Here is a 15,225-nt window from a genome sequence, read left to right as displayed (position 1 = left end):
ATTGCAGTTAAAAGACACTTATGAATTATAGGCCATCCGCATTTAATAAAGAAATTGATCCCATCCTATGGTCAATGTGGATCACGGAGACTGAGGGAACATTTTATACTAGCAAGTGTGCGGATGAGGACAAGATGATTTATGCTGCAATATTTTTAAAAAGGGAGGCTATACATTAGTGGGTCATAGTGAAAGAAGTTAGGGTCATGAGGTGGTCAAGAACATGTCGTGGGAAATTAAGTAGTTGGTGGACGGATTCTTGAGAATAGAACAAGGGAATATAACAATGAGAGAGTACACTACTAAGTTCATGGAGAAAGATAGTTTTGTTAACTTTTATGTATCTATAGAAGAAAGAAGGGTAGAACGCTATATTTGGGGAATAAGAACAATTGTTCGTTAATTTGTGGAAATTTAGAAAGCAGGTAGTTTCTAGTGTGCGGTAGATGTGGCTGAAGGTCGAAAACGTGAACATAATCATCAGGGTGAAGAAAGGGCTTTGGGAAAAATAAAATGGAATGGTAGGAATAATGATTCCAAGAAAAGCAAGAGTTCAGCTCAAGAACTTATGGTAGATCAAGGGTCCGGAGTAGAACAATGTACTATATGCAAAAGACTCCATAAAATGAGCGTAATATGTGGAATAGAACTTGTTATAAATGTGTAAAGATAGGACATATCGCCCTAGATTTTAAAATAGGGAATGTATGTTATGGGTGTAGGTTCCCCGATCATATCAGGCCAAACTATCCTCATAACAAGGTTAACAATTACCAACACATGGTGGTAGGGAAACGGAATCGGTTGGGAGATGTGAGGGCATAAATGACAAGAGTAAAAGGCAAGGCTTTCCACATGACAACTCAATAAGCTCAGGAAAACATATGTAACTAATTGTATATTAACAAAAGTTTTCTTGTGTTTCACTTTTATCCCCCCCCCCCCCCCCCCCACCATAAACACAGGAAAAAGGTCTTGAAAAATGTAGGGGTATAAACTCACCTTGAAAGAGTTTGTGGTTGTATAGAGAGGTGATGGTGAAGATCTTCAAGTAAAAAACACTTGAAAGTGGAAGAAAACTCTTTGAAGATTGTATTATCCTATGAGTTTTAACACATGATAATGTGTGTAAATGCGATGAAACTAAAATAAAAGAGTGTATCACACATTAGATTTACAAGGAATATTTACCAAGATTTTTGGAAACTAACTTGAAAAAAATGCTTGGAAGGTAGAACTTGATCTTCAGAGAAAACAACGATGTAGAAAATGTTGAACTGATGAAATTTGAAGGGTGGTTGGAGGAGTTCTTGGAACAAGTTAAATAGAGGGAAAATAGGGTAGGGTGAAGTGACATTTGCGTTGAACCGGGTAATATATCATGTTGGGAAAAAGATCCATCAATCAAGTGACATGGACCACCGAAATCCCAATGCTTTGGGGTCTTAATCAGTTGACCTTTAATGACTTGTGTGATGTTTTTGCTGACTTGCTGACTTTGTTTGACTTTCCTTGACTAAAACTGACGATTGTCACAACTAGGGTCACCCCGGAAGAAGAACACATCCCGATTGGAGCTTATGTCAGAGCACAAAGAGTCGTACCAGACACCCCACTGAATCCATCGGAAAATATGATCACCAGAAAAGTGTTGGATGAAGAGATTGCTCAGGACGTACAAGCTACCTTGCCAAATGTAATTGCTTATACATATGATGTAATATTGGGTGAGTCTGTTGGTGACATAGACAGAGATAAGGAATACTACGATTATAGTACACCAATTTCGAACCATGACCCAAGTATTATACAACACTCAAGGCATAATAACAATAGTGTTTGGAATGATTGCAGTTAAAAGACACTTATGAATTATAGGCCATCCGCATTTAATAAAGAAATTGATCCCATCCTGTGGTCAATGTGGATCACGGAGACTGAGGGAACATTTTATACTAGCAAGTGTGCGGATGAGGACAAGATGATTTATGCTGCAATATTTTTAAAAAGGGAGGCTATACATTAGTGGGTCATAGTGAAAGAAGTTAGGGTCATGAGGTGGTCAAGAACATGTCGTGGGAAATTAAGTAGTTGGTGGACGGATTCTTGAGAATAGAACAAGGGAATATAACAATGAGAGAGTACACTACTAAGTTCATGGAGAAAGATAGTTTTGTTAACTTTTATGTATCTATAGAAGAAAGAAGGGTAGAACGCTATATTTGGGGAATAAGAACAATTGTTCGTTAATTTGTGGAAATTTAGAAAGCAGGTAGTTTCTAGTGTGCGGTAGATGTGGCTGAAGGTCGAAAACGTGAACATAATCATCAGGGTGAAGAAAGGGCTTTGGGAAAAATAAAATGGAATGGTAGGAATAATGATTCCAAGAAAAGCAAGAGTTCAGCTCAAGAACTTATGGTAGATCAAGGGTCCGGAGTAGAACAATGTACTATATGCAAAAGACTCCATAAAATGAGCGTAATATGTGGAATAGAACTTGTTATAAATGTGTAAAGATAGGACATATCGCCCTAGATTTTAAAATAGGGAATGTATGTTATGGGTGTAGGTTCCCCGATCATATCAGGCCAAACTATCCTCATAACAAGGTTAACAATTACCAACACATGGTGGTAGGGAAACGGAATCGGTTGGGAGATGTGAGGGCATAAATGACAAGAGTAAAAGGCAAGGCTTTCCACATGACAACTCAATAAGCTCAGGAAAACATATGTAACTAATTGTATATTAACAAAAGTTTTCTTGTGTTTCACTTTTATCCCCCCCCCCCCCCACCATAAACACAGGAAAAAGGTCTTGAAAAATGTAGGGGTATAAACTCACCTTGAAAGAGTTTGTGGTTGTATAGAGAGGTGATGGTGAAGATCTTCAAGTAAAAAACACTTGAAAGTGGAAGAAAACTCTTTGAAGATTGTATTATCCTATGAGTTTTAACACATGATAATGTGTGTAAATGCGATGAAACTAAAATAAAAGAGTGTATCACACATTAGATTTACAAGGAATATTTACCAAGATTTTTGGAAACTAACTTGAAAAAAATGCTTGGAAGGTAGAACTTGATCTTCAGAGAAAACAACGATGTAGAAAATGTTGAACTGATGAAATTTGAAGGGTGGTTGGAGGAGTTCTTGGAACAAGTTAAATAGAGGGAAAATAGGGTAGGGTGAAGTGACATTTGCGTTGAACCGGGTAATATATCATGTTGGGAAAAAGATCCATCAATCAAGTGACATGGACCACCGAAATCCCAATGCTTTGGGGTCTTAATCAGTTGACCTTTAATGACTTGTGTGATGTTTTTGCTGACTTGCTGACTTTGTTTGACTTTCCTTGACTAAAACTGACGATTGTCACAACTAGGGTCACCCCGGAAGAAGAACACATCCCGATTGGAGCTTATGTCAGAGCACAAAGAGTCGTACCAGACACCCCACTGAATCCATCGGAAAATATGATCACCAGAAAAGTGTTGGATGAAGAGATTGCTCAGGACGTACAAGCTACCTTGCCAAATGTAATTGCTTATACATATGATGTAATATTGGGTGAGTCTGTTGGTGACATAGACAGAGATAAGGAATACTACGATTATAGTACACCAATTTCGAACCATGACCCAAGTATTATACAACACTCAAGGCATAATAACAATAGTGTTTGGAATGATTGCAGTTAAAAGACACTTATGAATTATAGGCCATCCGCATTTAATAAAGAAATTGATCCCATCATGTGGTCAATGTGGATCACGGAGACTGATGGAACATTTTATACTAGCAAGTGTGCAGATGAGGACAAGATGATTTATGCTGCAATATTTTTAAAAAGGGAGGCTATACATTGGTGGGTCATAGTGAAAGAAGTTAGGGTCATGAGGTGGTCAAGAACATGTCGTGGGAAATTAAGTAGTTGGTGGACGGATTCTTGAGAATTGAACAAGGGAATATAACAATGAGAGAGTACACTACTAAGTTCATGGAGAAAGATAGTTTTGTTAACTTTTATGTATCTATAGAAGAAAGAAGGGTAGAACGCTATATTTGGGGAATAAGAACAATTGTTCGTTAATTTGTGGAAATTTAGAAAGCAGGTACTTTCTAGTGTGCGGTAGATGTGGCTGAAGGTCGCAAACGTGAACATAATCATCAGGGTGAAAAAAGGGCTTTGGGAAAAATAAAATGGAATGGTAGGAATAATGATTCCAAGAAAAGCAAGAGTTCAGCTCAAGAACTTATGGTAGATCAAGGGTCCGGAGTAGAACAATGTACTATATGCAAAAGACTCCATAAAATGAGCATAAAATGAGGAATAGAACTTGTTATAAATGTGTAAAGATAGGACATATCGCTTTAGATTGTAAAATAGGGAAAGTATGTTATGGGTGTAGGTTCCCCGATCATATCAGGCCAAACTATCCTCGTAACAAGGTTAACAATTACCAACACATGGTGGTAGGGAAACGGAATCGATTGGGAGATGTGAGGGCATAAATGACAAGAGTAAAAGGCAAGGCTTTCCACATGACAGCTCAATAAGCTCGGGAAAACATATGTAACTGATTGTATATTAACAAAAGTTTTCTTGTGTTTCACTTTTATCGCCCCCCCCCCCCCACCTTAAACACAGGAAAAAGATCTTGAAAAATGTAGGGGTATAAACTCACCTTGAAAGAGTTTGTGGTTGTATAGAGAGGTGATGGTGAAGATCTTCAAGTAAAAAACACTTGAAAGTGGAAGAAAACTCTTTGAAGATTGTATTATCCTATGAGTTTTAACACATGATAATGTGTGTAAATGCGATGAAACTAAAATAAAAGAGTGTATCACACATTAGATTTACAAGGAATATCTACCAAAATTTTTGGAAACTAACTTGAAAAAAATGCTTGGAAGGTAGAACTTGATCTTTAGAGAAAACAACGATGTAGAAAATGTTGAACTGATGAAATTTGAAGGGTGGTTGGAGGAGTTCTTGGAACAAATAAAATAGAGGGAAAATAGGGTAGGGTGAAGTGACATTTGCGTTGAACCGGGTAATATATCACGTTGGGAAAAAGATCCATCAATCAAGTGACATGACCCACCGAAATCCCAATGCTTTGGGGTCTTAATCAGTTGACCTTTAATGACTCGTGTGATGTTTTTGCTGACTTGCTGACTTTGTTTGACTTTCCTTGACTAAAACTGACGATTGTCACAACTAGGGTCACCCTGGAAGAAGAACACATCCCGATTGGAGCTTATGTCAGAGCACAAAGAGTCGTACCAGACACCCCACTGAATCCATCGGAAAATATGATCACCAGAAAAGTGTTGGATGAAGAGATTGCTCAGGACGTACAAGCTACCTTGCCAAATGTAATTGCTTATACATATGATGTAATATTGGGTGAGTCTGTTGGTGACATAGACAGAGATAAGGAATACTACGAGTATAGTACACCAATTTCGAACCATGACCCAAGTATTATACAACACTCAGGGCATAATAACAATAGTGTTTGGAATGATTGTAGTTAAAAGACACTTATGAATTATAGGCCATCCGCATTTAATAAAGAAATTGATCCCATCCTGTGGTCAATGTGGATCACGGAGACTGAGGGAACATTTTATACTAGCAAGTGTGCGGATGAGGACAAGATGATTTATGCTGCAATATTTTTAAAAAGGGAGGCTATACATTAGTGGGTCATAGTGAAAGAAGTTAGGGTCATGAGGTGGTCAAGAACATGTCGTGGGAAATTAAGTAGTTGGTGGACGGATTCTTGAGAATAGAACAAGGGAATATAACAATGAGAGAGTACACTACTAAGTTCATGGAGAAAGATAGTTTTGTTAACTTTTATGTATCTATAGAAGAAAGAAGGGTAGAACGCTATATTTTGGGAATAAGAACAATTGTTCGTTAATTTGTGGAAATTTAGAAAGCAGGTACTTTCTAGTGTGCGGTAGATGTGGCTGAAGGTCGCAAACGTGAACATAATCATCAGGGTGAAGAAAGGGCTTTGGGAAAAATAAAATGGAATGGTAGGAATAATGATTCCAAGAAAAGCAAGAGTTCAGCTCAAGAACTTATGGTAGATCAAGGGTCCGGAGTAGAACAATGTACTATATGCAAAAGACTCCATAAAATGAGCGTAATATGAGGAATAGAACTTGTTATAAATGTGTAAAGATAGGACATATCGCTCTAGATTGTAAAATAGGGAATGTATGTTATGGGTGTAGGTTCCCCGATCATATCAGGCCAAACTATCCTCATAACAAGGTTAACAATTACTAACACATGGTGGTAGGGAAACGGAATCGGTTGGGAGATGTGAGGGCATAAATGACAAGAGTAAAAGGCAAGGCTTTCCACATGACAACTCAATAAGCTCAGGAAAACATATGTAGCTAATTGTATATTAACAAAAGTTTTCTTGTGTTTCACTTTTATCCCCCCCCCCCCACCATAAACACAGGAAAAAGGTCTTGAAAAATGTAGGGGTATAAACTCACCTTGAAAGAGTTTGTGGTTGTATAGAGAGGTGATGGTGAAGATCTTCAAGTAAAAAACACTTGAAAGTGGAAGAAAACTCTTTGAAGATTGTATTATCCTATGAGTTTTAACACATGATAATGTGTGTAAATGCGATGAAACTAAAACAAAAGAGTGTATCACACATTAGATTTACAAGGAATATTTACCAAGATTTTTGGAAACTAACTTGAAAAAAATGCTTGGAAGGTAGAACTTGATCTTTAGAGAAAACAACGATGTAGAAAATGTTGAACTGATGAAATTTGAAGGGTGGTTGGAGGATTTCTTGGAACAAATTAAATAGAGGGAAAATAGGGTAGGGTGAAGTGACATTTGCGTTGAACCGGGTAATATATCATGTTGGGAAAAAGATCCATCAATCAAGTGACATGACCCACCGAAATCCCAACGCTTTGGGGTCTTAATCAGTTGACCTTTAATGACTCGTGTGATGTTTTTGCTGACTTGCTGTATTTGTTTGACTTTCCTTGACTAAAACTGACGATTGTCACAACTAGGGTCACCCTGGAAGAAGAACACATCCCGATTGGAGCTTATGTCAGAGCACAAAGAGTCGTACCAGACACCCCACTGAATCCATTGGAAAATATGATCACCAGAAAAGTGTTGGATGAAGAGATTGCTCAGGACGTACAAGCTACCTTGCCAAATGTAATTGCTTATACATATGATGTAATATTGGGTGAGTCTGTTGGTGACATAGACAGAGATAAGGAATACTACGAGTATAGTACACCAATTTCGAACCATGACCCAAGTATTATACAACACTCAAGGCATAATAACAATAGTGTTTGGAATGATTGCAGTTAAAAGACACTTATGAATTATAGGCCATCCGCATTTAATAAAGAAATTGATCCCATCCTGTGGTCAATGTGGATCACGGAGACTGAGGGAACATTTTATACTAGCAAGTGTGCGGATGAGGACAAGATGATTTATGCTGCAACATTTTTAAAAAGGGAGGCTATACATTAGTGGGTCATAGTGAAAGAAGTTAGGGTCATGAGGTGGTCAAGAACATGTCGTGGGAAATTAAGTAGTTGGTGGACGGATTCTTGAGAATAGAACAAGGGAATATAACAATGAGAGAGTACACTACTAAGTTCATGGAGAAAGATAGTTTTGTTAACTTTTATGTATCTATAGAAGAAAGAAGGGTAGAATGCTATATTTGGGGAATAAGAACAATTGTTCGTTAATTTGTGGAAATTTAGAAAGCAGGTACTTTCTAGTGTGCGGTAGATGTGGCTGAAGGTCGCAAACGTGAACATAATCATCAGGGTGAAGAAAGGGCTTTGGGAAAAATAAAATGCAATGGTAGGAATAATGATTCCAAGAAAAGCAAGAGTTCAGCTCAAGAACTTATGGTAGATCAAGGGTCCGGAGTAGAACAATGTACTATATGCAAAAGACTCCATAAAATGAGCGTAAAATGAGGAATAGAACTTGTTATAAATGTGTAAAGATAGGACATATCGCTTTAGATTGTAAAATAGGGAAAGTATGTTATGGGTGTAGGTTCCCCGATCATATCAGGCCAAACTATCCTCGTAACAAGGTTAACAATTACCAACACATGGTGGTAGGGAAACGGAATCGATTGGGAGATGTGAGGGCATAAATGACAAGAGTAAAAGGCAAGGCTTTCCACATGACAGCTCAATAAGCTCGGGAAAACATATGTAACTGATTGTATATTAACAAAAGTTTTCTTGTGTTTCACTTTTATCGCCCCCCCCCCCCCACCTTAAACACAGGAAAAAGATCTTGAAAAATGTAGGGGTATAAACTCACCTTGAAAGAGTTTGTGGTTGTATAGAGAGGTGATGGTGAAGATCTTCAAGTAAAAAACACTTGAAAGTGGAAGAAAACTCTTTGAAGATTGTATTATCCTATGAGTTTTAACACATGATAATGTGTGTAAATGCGATGAAACTAAAATAAAAGAGTGTATCACACATTAGATTTACAAGGAATATCTACCAAAATTTTTGGAAACTAACTTGAAAAAAATGCTTGGAAGGTAGAACTTGATCTTTAGAGAAAACAACGATGTAGAAAATGTTGAACTGATGAAATTTGATGGGTGGTTGGAGGAGTTCTTGGAACAAATAAAATAGAGGGAAAATAGGGTAGGGTGAAGTGACATTTGCGTTGAACCGGGTAATATATCACGTTGGGAAAAAGATCCATCAATCAAGTGACATGACCCACCGAAATCCCAATGCTTTGGGGTCTTAATCAGTTGACCTTTAATGACTCGTGTGATGTTTTTGCTGACTTGCTGACTTTGTTTGACTTTCCTTGACTAAAACTGACGATTGTCACAACTAGGGTCACCCTGGAAGAAGAACACATCCCGATTGGAGCTTATGTCAGAGCACAAAGAGTCGTACCAGACACCCCACTGAATCCATCGGAAAATATGATCACCAGAAAAGTGTTGGATGAAGAGATTGCTCAGGACGTACAAGCTACCTTGCCAAATGTAATTGCTTATACATATGATGTAATATTGGGAGAGTCTGTTGGTGACATAGACAGAGATAAGGAATACTACGAGTATAGTACACCAATTTCGAACCATGACCCAAGTATTATACAACACTCAAGGCATAATAACAATAGTGTTTGGAATGATTGCAGTTAAAAGACACTTATGAATTATAGGCCATCCGCATTTAATAAAGAAATTGATCCCATCCTGTGGTCAATGTGGATCACGGAGACTGAGGCAACATTTTATACTAGCAAGTGTGCGGATGAGGACAAGATGATTTATGCTGCAATATTTTTAAAAAGGGAGGCTATACATTAGTGGGTCATAGTGAAAGAAGTTAGGGTCATGAGGTGGTCAAGAACATGTCGTGGGAAATTAAGTAGTTGGTGGACGGATTCTTGAGAATAGAACAAGGGAATATAACAATGAGAGAGTACACTACTAAGTTCATGGAGAAAGATAGTTTTGTTAACTTTTATGTATCTATAGAAGAAAGAAGGGTAGAACGCTATATTTTGGGAATAAGAACAATTGTTCGTTAATTTGTGGAAATTTAGAAAGCAGGTACTTTCTAGTGTGCGGTAGATGTGGCTGAAGGTCGCAAACGTGAACATAATCATCAGGGTGAAGAAAGGGCTTTGGGAAAAATAAAATGGAATGGTAGGAATAATGATTCCAAGAAAAGCAAGAGTTCAGCTCAAGAACTTATGGTAGATCAAGGGTCCGGAGTAGAACAATGTACTATATGCAAAAGACTCCATAAAATGAGCGTAATATGAGGAATAGAACTTGTTATAAATGTGTAAAGATAGGACATATCGCTCTAGATTGTAAAATAGGGAATGTATGTTATGGGTGTAGGTTCCCCGATCATATCAGGCCAAACTATCCTCATAACAAGGTTAACAATTACTAACACATGGTGGTAGGGAAACGGAATCGGTTGGGAGATGTGAGGGCATAAATGACAAGAGTAAAAGGCAAGGCTTTCCACATGACAACTCAATAAGCTCAGGAAAACATATGTAGCTAATTGTATATTAACAAAAGTTTTCTTGTGTTTCACTTTTATCCCCCCCCCCACCATAAACACAGGAAAAAGGTCTTGAAAAATGTAGGGGTATAAACTCACCTTGAAAGAGTTTGTGGTTGTATAGAGAGGTGATGGTGAAGATCTTCAAGTAAAAAACACTTGAAAGTGGAAGAAAACTCTTTGAAGATTGTATTATCCTATGAGTTTTAACACATGATAATGTGTGTAAATGCGATGAAACTAAAATAAAAGAGTGTATCACACATTAGATTTACAAGGAATATTTACCAAGATTTTTGGAAACTAACTTGAAAAAAATGCTTGGAAGGTAGAACTTGATCTTTAGAGAAAACAACGATGTAGAAAATGTTGAACTGATGAAATTTGAAGGGTGGTTGGAGGATTTCTTGGAACAAATTAAATAGATGGAAAATAGGGTAGGGTGAAGTGACATTTGCGTTGAACCGGGTAATATATCATGTTGGGAAAAAGATCCATCAATCAAGTGACATGACCCACCGAAATCCCAACGCTTTGGGGTCTTAATCAGTTGACCTTTAATGACTCGTGTGATGTTTTTGCTGACTTGCTGTATTTGTTTGACTTTCCTTGACTAAAACTGACGATTGTCACAACTAGGGTCACCCTGGAAGAAGAACACATCCCGATTGGAGCTTATGTCAGAGCACAAAGAGTCGTACCAGACACCCCACTGAATCCATTGGAAAATATGATCACCAGAAAAGTGTTGGATGAAGAGATTGCTCAGGACGTACAAGCTACCTTGCCAAATGTAATTGCTTATACATATGATGTAATATTGGGTGAGTCTGTTGGTGACATAGACAGAGATAAGGAATACTACGAGTATAGTACACCAATTTCGAACCATGACCCAAGTATTATACAACACTCAAGGCATAATAACAATAGTGTTTGGAATGATTGCAGTTAAAAGACACTTATGAATTATAGGCCATCCGCATTTAATAAAGAAATTGATCCCATCCTGTGGTCAATGTGGATCACGGAGACTGAGGGAACATTTTATACTAGCAAGTGTGCGGATGAGGACAAGATGATTTATGCTGCAACATTTTTAAAAAGGGAGGCTATACATTAGTGGGTCATAGTGAAAGAAGTTAGGGTCATGAGGTGGTCAAGAACATGTCGTGGGAAATTAAGTAGTTGGTGGAATGATTCTTGAGAATAGAACAAGGGAATATAACAATGAGAGAGTACACTACTAAGTTCATGGAGAAAGATAGTTTTGTTAACTTTTATGTATCTATAGAAGAAAGAAGGGTAGAATGCTATATTTGGGGAATAAGAACAATTGTTCGTTAATTTGTGGAAATTTAGAAAGCAGGTACTTTCTAGTGTGCGGTAGATGTGGCTGAAGGTCGCAAACGTGAACATAATCATCAGGGTGAAGAAAGGGCTTTGGGAAAAATAAAATGCAATGGTAGGAATAATGATTCCAAGAAAAGCAAGAGTTCAGCTCAAGAACTTATGGTAGATCAAGGGTCCGGAGTAGAACAATGTACTATATGCAAAAGACTCCATAAAATGAGCGTAATATGAGGAATAGAACTTGTTATAAATGTGTAAAGATAGGACATATCGCTCTAGATTGTAAAATAGGGAATGTATGTTATGGGTGTAGGTTCCCCGATCATATCAGGCCAAACTATCCTCATAACAAGGTTAACAATTACCAACACATGGTGGTAGGGAAACGGAATCGGTTGGGAGATGTGAGGGCATAAATGACAAGAGTAAAAGGCAAGGCTTTCCACATGACAACTCAATAAGCTCAGGAAAACATATGTAACTAATTGTATATTAACAAAAGTTTTCTTGTGTTTCACTTTTATCCCCCCCCCCCCCACTTTAAACACAGGAAAAAGGTCTTGAAAAATGTAGGGGTATAAACTCACCTTGAAAGAGTTTGTGGTTGTATAGAGAGGTGATGGTGAAGATCTTCAAGTAAAAAACACTTGAAAGTGGAAGAAAACTCTTTGAAGATTGTATTATCCTATGAGTTTTAACACATGATAATGTGTGTAAATGCGATGAAACTAAAATAAAAGAGTGTATCACACATTAGATTTACAAGGAATATTTACCGAGATTTTTGGAAACTAACTTGAAAAAAATGCTTGGAAGGTAGAACTTGATCTTTAGAGAAAACAACGATGTAGAAAATGTTGAACTGATGAAATTTGAGGGGTCGTTGGAGGAGTTCTTGGAACAAGTTAAATAGAGGGAAAATAGGGTAGGGTGAAGTGACATTTGCGTTGAACCGGGTAATATATCATGTTGGGAAAAAGATCCATCAATCAAGTGACATGATCCACCGAAATCCCAATGCTTTGGGGTCTTAATCAGTTGACCTTTAATGACTCGTGTGATGTTTTTGTTGACTTGCTGACTTTGTTTGACTTTCCTTGACTAAAACTGACGATTGTCACAACTAGGGTCACCCCAGAAGAACAACACATCCCGATTGGAGCTTATGTCAGAGCACAAAGAGTCGTACCAGACACCCCACTGAATACATCAGAAAATATGATCACCAGAAAAGTGTTGAATGAAGAGATTGCTCAGGACGTACAAGCTACCTTGCCAAATGTAATTGCTTATACATATGATGTAATATTGGGTGAGTCTGTTGGTCACATAGACAGAGATGAGGAATACTACGAGTATAGTACACCAATTTCGAACCATGACCCAAGTATTATACAACACTCAAGGCATAATAACAATAGTGTTTGGAATGATTGCAGTTAAAATACACTTATGAATTATAGGCCATCCGCATTTAATAAAGAAATTGATCCCATCCTGTGGTCAATGTGGATCACGGAGACTGAGGGAACTTTTTATACTAGTAAATGTGCGGATGAGGACAAGATGATTTATGCTGCCATATTTTTAAAAAGGGAGGCTATACATTAGAGGGTCATGGTGAAAGAAGTTAGGGTCATGAGGTGGTCAAGAAGATGTCTTGGGAAATTAAGCAGTTAGAGGAAGAATTCTTGAGATTAGAACAAGGGAATATGAAAATGAGAGAGTACACTACTAAGTTCATGGAGAAAGATAGTCTTGTTAACGTTTATGTATCTATAGAAGAAAGAAGGGTAGAATGCTATATTTGGGGAATAAGAAGAATTGTTCGTTAATTTGTGGAAATTTAGAAAGCAGGTACTGTCTAGTGTGTGGTAGATGTGGCTGAAGCTCGCAAACGTGAACATAATCATCAGGGTGAAAAAAGGTCTTTGGGAAAAATAAAATGGAATGGTAGGAATAATGATTCCAAGAAAAGCAAGAGTTCTGCTCAAGAACTTATGGTAGATCAAGGGTCCAGAGCAGATCAATGTACTATATGCAAAAGACTCCATAAAATGAGCGTAATATGAGGAATAGAACTTGTTATAAATGTGTAAAGATAGGACATATCCCTCTAGATTGTAAAATAGGTAAAGTATGTTATGGGTGTAGGTTCCCCGATCATAACAGGCCAAACTATCCCCGTCACAAGGTTAACAATTACCAACACATGGTTGTAGGGAAAGGGAATCGGTTGGGAGATGTGAGGGCATAAATGACAAGATTAAAAGGCAACGCTTTCCACATGGCAGCTCATTAAGCTCAGGAAAACATATGTAACTGATTGTATATTAACAAAAGTTTTCTTGTGTTAACTTGTATCCCCCCCCACCTTAAACACAGGAAAACGGTCATGAAAAATGTAGGGGCATAAACTCACCTTGTATGAGTTTGTGGTTGTATAAAGAGGTGATGGCGAAGATCTTCAAGTCAAAAACACTTGAAAGTGGTAGAAAACTCTTTGATGATTGTGTTATCCTATGAGTTTTAACACATGATAATGTGTGTAAATGCGATGAAACTAAAACAAAAGAGTGTATCACACATTAGATTAACAAGGAATATTTACCAACATTTCTGGAAACTAACTTGAAAAAAATGCTTGGAAGGTAGAACTTCATCTTTAAAGAAAACAATGATGTAGAAAATGTTGAACTGATGAAATTCAAAGGGTGGTTGGAGGAGTTGTTGGAAAGAGTTAAATAGTGGGAAAATAGGGTAGGGTGAAGTGACATGTGCGTTGAACCGAGTAATATATCATGTTGGGAAAAGGATCCATCAATCAAGTGAAATGAACCACCGAAAATCCCAATGCTTTGCGGTCTTAATCAGTTGACCTTTAATGACTCGTGTGATGTTTTTGCTGACTTGCTGACTTTGTTCGACTTTCCTTGACCAAAACTGACGATTGTCACAACTAGGGTCACCCCGGAAGAAGAACACATCCTGATTGGAGCTTATGACAGAGCACAAAGAGTCGTACCAGACACCCCACTGAATCCATCGGAAAATATGATCACCAGAGAAGTTTTGGATGAATACATTGCTCAGGACTTACAAGCTACCTTGCCAAATGAAATTGCTTATACATATGATGTAATATTGGTGAGTATGTTGGTGACATGGATGGAGATGAGGAATACTATGAGTATAGTACACCAATTTGGAACCATTACCCAAGTTTTATACAACACTCAAGGCATCATAACAACAGTGTTTGTAAAGATTGTAGTTACAAGACATTTATGAATTATAGGCCATCCGCATTTAATAACGAAATTGATCCCATACTGTGGTCAATGTGGATCACGGAGACTGAGGGAACATTTTAAACTAGCAAATGTGCGGATGAGGACAAGATGATTTATGCTGCCATATTTTTAAAAAGGGAGGCTATACATTAGTGGGTCATGGTGAAAGAAGTTAGGGTCATGAGGTGGTCAAGAAGATGTCTTGGGAAATTAAGCAGTTAGAGGAAGAATTCCTGAGATTAGAATAAGGGAATATGACAATGAGAGAGTACACTACTAAGTTCATGGAGAAACATAGTCTTGTTAAATTTTATGTATCTATAGAAGAAAGAAGGGTAGAACGATATATTTGGGGAATATGAACAATTGTTCGTTAATTTGAGGAAATTTAGAAAGCAGGTACTTTCTAGTGTGCGGTAGACGTTGCTAAAGGTCGCAAACGTGAACATAATCATCAGGGTGAAAAAACG

This window comes from Lactuca sativa, chromosome 3 (genome assembly GCF_002870075.4).
Source record: "Lactuca sativa cultivar Salinas chromosome 3, Lsat_Salinas_v11, whole genome shotgun sequence".
NCBI classification, from domain to species: Eukaryota; Viridiplantae; Streptophyta; class Magnoliopsida; order Asterales; family Asteraceae; genus Lactuca; species Lactuca sativa.
This window is presented reverse-complemented; position numbering follows the sequence as displayed.